Source organism: Nomascus leucogenys, chromosome 2 (genome assembly GCF_006542625.1).
Source record: "Nomascus leucogenys isolate Asia chromosome 2, Asia_NLE_v1, whole genome shotgun sequence".
In the NCBI taxonomy this organism is placed as follows: domain Eukaryota; kingdom Metazoa; phylum Chordata; class Mammalia; order Primates; family Hylobatidae; genus Nomascus; species Nomascus leucogenys.
In genome coordinates this window covers 16,856,652-16,864,378 of record NC_044382.1, presented here as the reverse complement: position 1 = coordinate 16,864,378, position 7,727 = coordinate 16,856,652, and the positions used below count along the sequence as shown (strand labels likewise).

General features: G+C 36.5%; 1 protein-coding gene across 3 annotated transcripts in view; it reads left to right on the top strand.

Annotated features, from left to right (window-relative positions):
* The first annotated feature begins 5,500 nt into the window (after positions 1-5,500).
* The window catches only part of GABRA1 (gamma-aminobutyric acid type A receptor alpha1 subunit), a 52,876-nt gene continuing 50,649 nt past the window's right edge, over positions 5,501-7,727 (top strand). Inside the window, exons 1-2 of one of the 3 annotated variants that reach the window (XM_003268616.3) lie at positions 5,501-5,711; positions 6,491-6,722. The gene's annotated coding sequence lies outside the window, so the exon portion shown is untranslated. Of the gene's footprint in view, positions 5,712-6,490; positions 6,723-6,802; positions 6,951-7,727 lie in introns of those variants that run through there. The other 2 variants (XM_003268617.3, XM_030825540.1) reach the window with 2 other exon arrangements.

Here is a 7,727-nt window from a genome sequence, read left to right as displayed (position 1 = left end):
ATGCCTGGCTAATTTTTGTATTTTTAGTAGAGATGGGTTTTCACCATGTTGGCCAGGCTGGTCTTGAACATCTATTTATTCATCCAGAGCATGCTTTCTGGGCCAAATCTCAAGTTTTCATAGGGGTCAGTCCACATTTCTGAGATTTGTATGAGCTTATCATTGATACATAATCACTCAAACGTGAATATTACTCATTTTTAAAACCGTTAATTTCTCCCTACCCAAGCAGACTCCCTCTCTCTCTCTCTCTCTCAAGGTTTATTTAGGTCAAAAAAGATAGAGAGAGATAGGAGAGAGGTAAAGATATCAGTATCAATTTAGAAGTATAGATATCAATATTAATATAGAGATATAGATATTGATAACTAGTAGAGTGTTTGTACAGCTATAGACAAATAGATATCTATATCTGTATTTACATATCTATATCTCTCTATATGTATACATACAGAGAGAGAAGGGAGAGGCTATGAAATTTTCTCTACAGAGAAATCTTGGTGAATGTTATTATAAGCAAAATTGGAAATGGGTTAGGTTAAGAGAGATGCTTTCGTGTAATTGTAAATTATAGTAAAAATAAAATTACATTCATTTCCTACATTTAACACAAGGCCACTAGTTATGTCTGGAAATATTTATGTACAGCCGTAATAAAAATGCATCTATATCCTCAAATTTGTTTTCATTTCATTCCACACAACACAATTATTATAAACATCAAGAATTGAGAGCTATTAAACAGATGGTGTATTAGTGCCTTAATTCTTGATCTTTATTCTAGTAAATCCTTCCGTTTCATATCCTTTCCACAAATCCTATGGCCATTCAGGTCATGATGAATGATTTTTTAAATGCAGCTTTAATGTTGATGTCTTTTTTTTGTGTTTTATGATTTCAAACAAATATGCAAATGCAGCTGTCCAGCAGGATAATGAGACCACACTAAACTCTTCAGATATTTAAACTAGACATACCCTAACATGCCAGCAGGTTGTGAATAAGCTGAATGCAGTTTCTTGCTACAAACATGCCTAATGGTTTTCATTATTTTTGATATATAATCTCTCTAAGTTGATTCTCTCACTTAGATCTATGTTTCTTTCTGCAAGATAGACACTTAATCGTTGTTACTGATTGAATATGTATTCATTCTGTTAACTTTAACAAAGAAAAACATAAGTAAACATACATTCTTATGGTTTAAAAGGAGTTTACACATAGACTATGTGTGTGCATATATTTATGCACTTTAATTTTACCAAAGGAGACACATAAACATCCTGAATGCCTGATTTTATCTATAAAATTTTTTTTAATTGCATGTTTCCTCAATCAAGTTATATGGGATACAGCATTTTAAAGTATTTAATCTAGAGAGTTGTGACAACATTTTAATAAATTATATTTATTTTCTTACCTCCCTCCTGACTTACATTAGTCATCGTGTTACCAATTTTATTTGGAGATTCAAAAAATTCTTCTGCAAGGATTTCAAAACTAATTTATATATTATTTGAACTTTTAAAATAAATAATTGTTTCTAATCATCAGCTTATTATCATTTTTCCTAACTCTGAATAAATCTGCATTTACCTTCTTGGGTTGATGGGTTAGACATCTGTGAAAAGAAAAGTCTTTGAAAGAAAATGGGTGAATCTGGGTTACATTTGAGTTGCTGATAAACTGAAAACTGCCAAAAGAGGAAAATTGGATAGTGCCCTACTTACATAACTGTTAAATAGACTCTGATTCTCACATACATATTTTTATTCCTGATGAGTATTTGTTGCATCTTATGGAAAAATAATGTAAATGTATCTTTTAGGAAGCCTGTGGTTGACTGTACTAGCTGTGGTTCGAGCATTTGCTGTGGTTGGCTATATTCTGTATTATATTCTCTTCAAATGTTGCTGGTTTAACATGTATGTAAAATACTCTATGCCCAAGGCCCATGTAGTGAAAATTTCCCTGACTCAACATCTTAAAAATAAAAACATGGGCCTAGGATTAAGATGGCACAGGAGCCAGCTTTTCCCACTACCTGTCTAAGTGATAATTTTATTTCAACAGTATGCAAAATGTTGACAATACTATCAGTATTATTAGTTATTTAAACATGCTGTAGATAATGCACTAAAATGCAGAGAAAATAATAATTTTATGTCAAGAAAAAAGAGAGAGGAAAATTGGCATTCATTAGATGTCTATTAGGTGTCACACAAGAGGGCTATCCGATTCACACTTATTTTCCTGTGTAATGCCACCACCAGCTTATAAGATATCATTACTTCATTTGAAAACTTCAGAAAAGTTCAGCAATGTGCCCATGGCCTTACAGTTCTGAAACATCTGTGACTTCAAGTATATATTCATGCATAGTCATTTACTGTGCCATGCTAACCTGGGTTCTACTTCTGTAAAGATCATGTGAAAAATTATATAAGCTTTGTGATCTGTCAAAGTGGTTGGGGCAAACAATCTCTAAGTTCCACTAGAATGCCAAACACTTATGACTCAAATATAAATAAATTTTGTTTTTGCTATATTTACCATGTTTCTCAGTATGCTGAAAAACCAAACGAGACTTCCAGCCTGGGAAATATGATTTGTCTAAATAACCCAGATGACAAGGATGTCTAGATTAAGGTACAAAAAAATACCTATTACTTAAACCACATTTATTTTCTTTTACTCCTACTGAGCTATTATTTCAATATCATTTATAAAAGAAGAGACATCCCTCTGGATATTCTAGTATAGTCAATTAAACATGGTGGTCTGTATTATATACAGAGGAATTAGAAAAGTGGGACTACTTAAATGAGTGTAATGAAATATTCCATACAAATATTCATATATATAATGTATAATGTTAAAACACAATTTCATTGTATATATCTGAGCCATTCAAATACATTTTAAAAGATCAATTTGTCCTGAGTTTCAATGGAAGTTTATTTGATATTTTATTATTTTTACTTATATCTTTTCCTTCACCCTACATTATTTTGTAAACGATAAAAAGACACACTGAATAAATGAGAACACTCTTGCTATTTTTTTCTCATTTGGTTCACATTTAGTTAAAGAAAGTAAAAACATTTCTCTGTTGAATAGAATCAGCACCACTTCATCAATTAGGTCAGGGCTTCCTGCCATTTAAAATTGACAGGAAAAGCAAAATGTACCAGACTGCAGCACTGGAGATAGAGTTATTAGGCATCCCTAGGATCCCTGGTTCTAGATTTGACCTCAAATTCTTTCTGCCAAGACTTTGTAACTGCTTGGAGGGTCCTGGCCACTGGCCTCACGAGACAAAAGAAAAGTAGCTTAAATCTCTGCAATACTAAAGTAAGCCTGATTCTATGTTGCAGTTGGATGTACTGGATCATCAAAATAAAACTCTTGCCATGAATAAATAATAATAAATATTCAGAGATTAGTTTTTTGTGACTGATATAAAGATCGTCAAGCACAGATATAAAATGAATGAAAAAGATTTTACTATGAGCTCACAGCCTCACAGTAAGGAAAGAGAGTAAAATAGAAGTGTGGTTAAGAGAATAGGCTTTGAAGTCAGAGCATTTAGATTTGCATTTTAGTGTGGATATTCACTAGCTGTGTGACCTTAGGCAAGTCTTTTGATCTCTCTAGTCTACGATTTACTGAATGATTTGTATAACAGAAATATTAAGACCATCTCTCATAGAGACTCATTTTGAGAATCAAATTGAATTATTATGAAAATTACTTTTCACATTACTTGGCACCAAGTAAACACTCTAAGAATATTAAACACCATAGTTATTATCATTTAAAAAAACTGACATCATTATATGCACATATAGTTTGAAGTGATTCATTCTGGCTAAAGCAAAACACAAGAATATCAAAAATTATATAAAATATTTAATATAAAAACACAATATAAAGTATTTTCTTGTCATTAATTTATTATATGTTATGGTAGTATGTGCATATATTAATGACATCTCAGATGGAACACAATAAACACACCCATAATTAGAGTAACAATTGATGTTTTGGAGTATTAAAATATGAATATTTTTAAACACTCACAATTTATGAAAAATATAGATGTCTTCAAGCAAATTACATGTATGTGTGTATGTATACATACATGCATATATATATTACAAGCTGATGTTCATAGAGAATCATCTAGTAAAATCTACCTTGTGAGTATTGTATTTTAAAGAGAGAATCATAGTATAGGTATTTCCATTTCCGTATACACACTATAGCCCCCAAATTATTTAATATTTATTTCTTTAAATGTATGAAAATGCTGTGCAATTGTATCCTGTTTCATAGTCACATAAAATTTTTTAATCTGAAGCAGAATGTAATTGGCATTGCTCTGAGACTATTGTTCACATGATGAAGCTTCAGTGAATTTGTTTGCAAAACCAAAATCAGTAGAGTGATTTGGTTGTGTTTCATTAGATAAAGGATATAAAGTTATTTTCAATTTGTAGAAGATCATAAAAGGACCTGCAACAGTTTAGCCAGGAGAACACTAAAAATTCAGATTTTTATAACTGTTGACTTTCATTAAAACAAGACAAAACTGTGGAATTGCATTCTAGATGTAGTAAAAGAATCATGTTTTCTAATCGTTAACTCAGGATTTCATTATTAATTATAAATCTCATTAAATTCAGTTTTATTCTCAAAATCACTCAATAAATTAATTAATCAATGAATAAGTAAATAAAAAATTGGGTAATGACACATAAGGAAGCTGTGATGTTTCTTCAACGAATATCTTTAAGAATACATTGGCATTTAATATATCTGAACATAACAGGCAATTAACTACTGCCCAGAGACAGGGCTATCTTAACATAATCTTCAAATCTCTCTTCCAAAAGTTTATCTCTCAAATCACTTCCCAGTTGACACTTAACCACAAAACTCAGGAGGTAACCAAGCCCAACCCCTAATGTGGTCTTCAATTTTATATTCCTTATTATTGCAATCACCTTGTTTAAGTTTTAATCATTAAGCTGATTGCATTGCTGCACAAGGTCAAGAAGCACTTGTAGAATCAGAAACCCCAAAGTGGTTATGGACTGGCTACTCAGATTTTTTCTTCACTTGCTCTGGCTCCGCCCCACCTGAAACGTCTTCTCTGTTAGGAACTCACTAGGAGAAAATGACTAGTGAGCTTAGCAAAGCTCAGACCTTATCCACCAGAAACATTGCATGGGGCACCTCACCTTTTCAGCACCTCCTGCCATAACTGAACGAAAGTGCTGAAGGGACAGCTCCCAGTGATTTAGGTCTTAGTAAGCGCTCCCAGGAAGACAGCACCCATCCCCTCTCTGCTACAAACAGCCATTCACAAAATCCGAGGAGGAAACCAAGTCATCCCTGATTCCTTGGAAATTTAGTTAGACTGATGTTGAAACACCCCCCGCCTTTCCTAGTGTATAATTATTTGTGGGTGGAGAGCTACCACGGAGGGTAAGAGGCCGGAGAAGGGGGGGGACAAGTAGACGCGGATTTCGTCCTGACTTCTAAAAATTCCTCCTCTCCCTCTCCCATTTTCCTAATCCGAGAATGATGGAGCTCGAGGCAAAGGAATGATTCTGGAAATGGAGATATGATTCTCAAACCTAGAAATGATCGGAGTGATTTATTAGTTAAATATTCTTCGTCCAGGAACCCAGCACAATTCAGAGGTAACGGCGCCTGCGTTTTCTCCATGATAACATAGACAAACAGTTGCCTCCAAAGGTAAAAACCCGGTTCCGGAGGGTGTTCTTGCTGTCCTCTAAGCTACAGAGGAAGGTGGGGTGGAAAGCGCTCCCAACCTGAGAAAGTGCGGAAGTCTCTCTAAACCCAGTAGCCAATTTCCTACCTGCCAGAACTCTTTCCTACCATCCGTCACCATTCGTGACTCTGCAAGACACGGGGACTTAGACATACGTGTGGGAGTGTGTGTGTGAGGGAGAGAGGCGAGACGAGTGCTCTCCCCACACGTGTAACCCTGCATCTCCGTGTTTCAGAGCTTGCGTTCATTCATATGCAGGCAGTGGTTTAATATTTGATCGAAGGTAGAATAGTTGCACTAAATAGTTGTATTTTTAATGGGCTCACCTTAAAATCGGCTGTTCATAAATTGCAAGTGTGAAAAGACTCTAAGTGCAGTCCGTATGTCTCTAACCCTTTCTACCCTTCCCTCCCCCATTGCCGCTCCCCCCAAAAAGAGAAGCTTTCAGCAGATTGTAGAAGGATTTGAGCCTGCAGCTAGAGAGAAGGGGATTAGGGCCAGAGTGGTGCAAGTTAAATTGTGCTGCATATAAAAAATGGGCGGATTGGTCTCCAGATCCAGAGGCTGGTACCACCTTCCTTTCTAAAATAAAATCTCTCTGGCATGAAGTCACCGCCTATTTCACATCCGGTTTGCCCTGGGACGTATTACTACTGTCTTGGTAAAGAGAAATCTTTTGTTGTATAGCTGCAGATTGGATATTGGGAAGCAAATTTGGGTGTGAAATCTTCAGCAAAGGAGCACGCAGAGTCCATGATGGCTCAGACCAAGTGAGTGAGAGGCAGAGCGAGGACGCCCCTCTGCTCCGGCGCGCCCGGACTCGGACTCGCAGACTCGCGCTGGCTCCAGTCTCTACACGATTCTCTCTCCCAGACTTTTCCCCGGTCTTAAGAGATCCTGTGTCCAGAAGGGGCCCTAGGTAAGTGCGACTTTGGACCACGACACACAGACAGAGCTTTGAACGTGGCTTTTCCTAGCTGGAGAGACAGGAATGTTATAGTCCGGGGGGCGGGGGGAGATGGGGGGGAGAGAGAGAGAGAGGAAGGAGAGCGAGCGAGCGAGCAAGGGAGCGAGCAGGACAGGCGCCTGATCCCACAGCAGGTAGAAACAACGAAATGTTTTTCTTTCAGGGTGAAACTGCAGCAATGTAAGAGCATTATTTTTTTTTTTCCGCTGTCTTTCTTCTTTTCTTCTCCTCTTTCTTAGGCATATTTGAATGTATTCCGTAGGGTGGGTGGTGGCATGTTGTTTTGGTCTTTTATTTATTTATTTATTTTTTTGCAAGGGGGAGCTGGGGTGAGTTGGGGAGGGGCGTCGGGGGCCATCATCTAAAGTTAAGACGCTGGGACGGAAAACCTGTCTAACTGTTCCATCATCCTAGGGAAGGCACGCTCTTGTCCTGGCTGCAAAATCGCCTGTTTTCCCCTTTCCAGTGGACGCTGGTGAAATGCCCTCTGGTGTAGGGGTCTCTCCCATTCTGAACACGAAAACTCAACTTAGTCTTTGATATGGGTGGCATGGGATGGTAATGTTTGGAGTGTGTATCTGGGGGAGGGGGAGGATGAAGGTAGAAAGTGGTAAGACTGCAGCTTAGCCTTTCGTTTAAACTATTATGTTTGTATTTGCAAGAAACTTTCTTAACAACTGAAGTGCCGTGATAGGTTTGTTTTTCTCTTTTAAAAATGTCAGGAGAGGGCAAAAAGCTATGGTGCCTTGTCAAAGGGTTTTGCTGTGTTTTGTTTACCCATTCAGATATTCAATCTTTTTAAAAAGATCAACAGAAATTAATAGGGCTAAGAAAAGTTGTTTTTCCCTTGTAACAAATGATGAAGATTAGTAAAAGGGTAGATTAAAATTTTGCAATTTAGATGTAGCATTTTAACATAATATTTATCCAAGATTTCTTGTCATAGTCAACGGATGT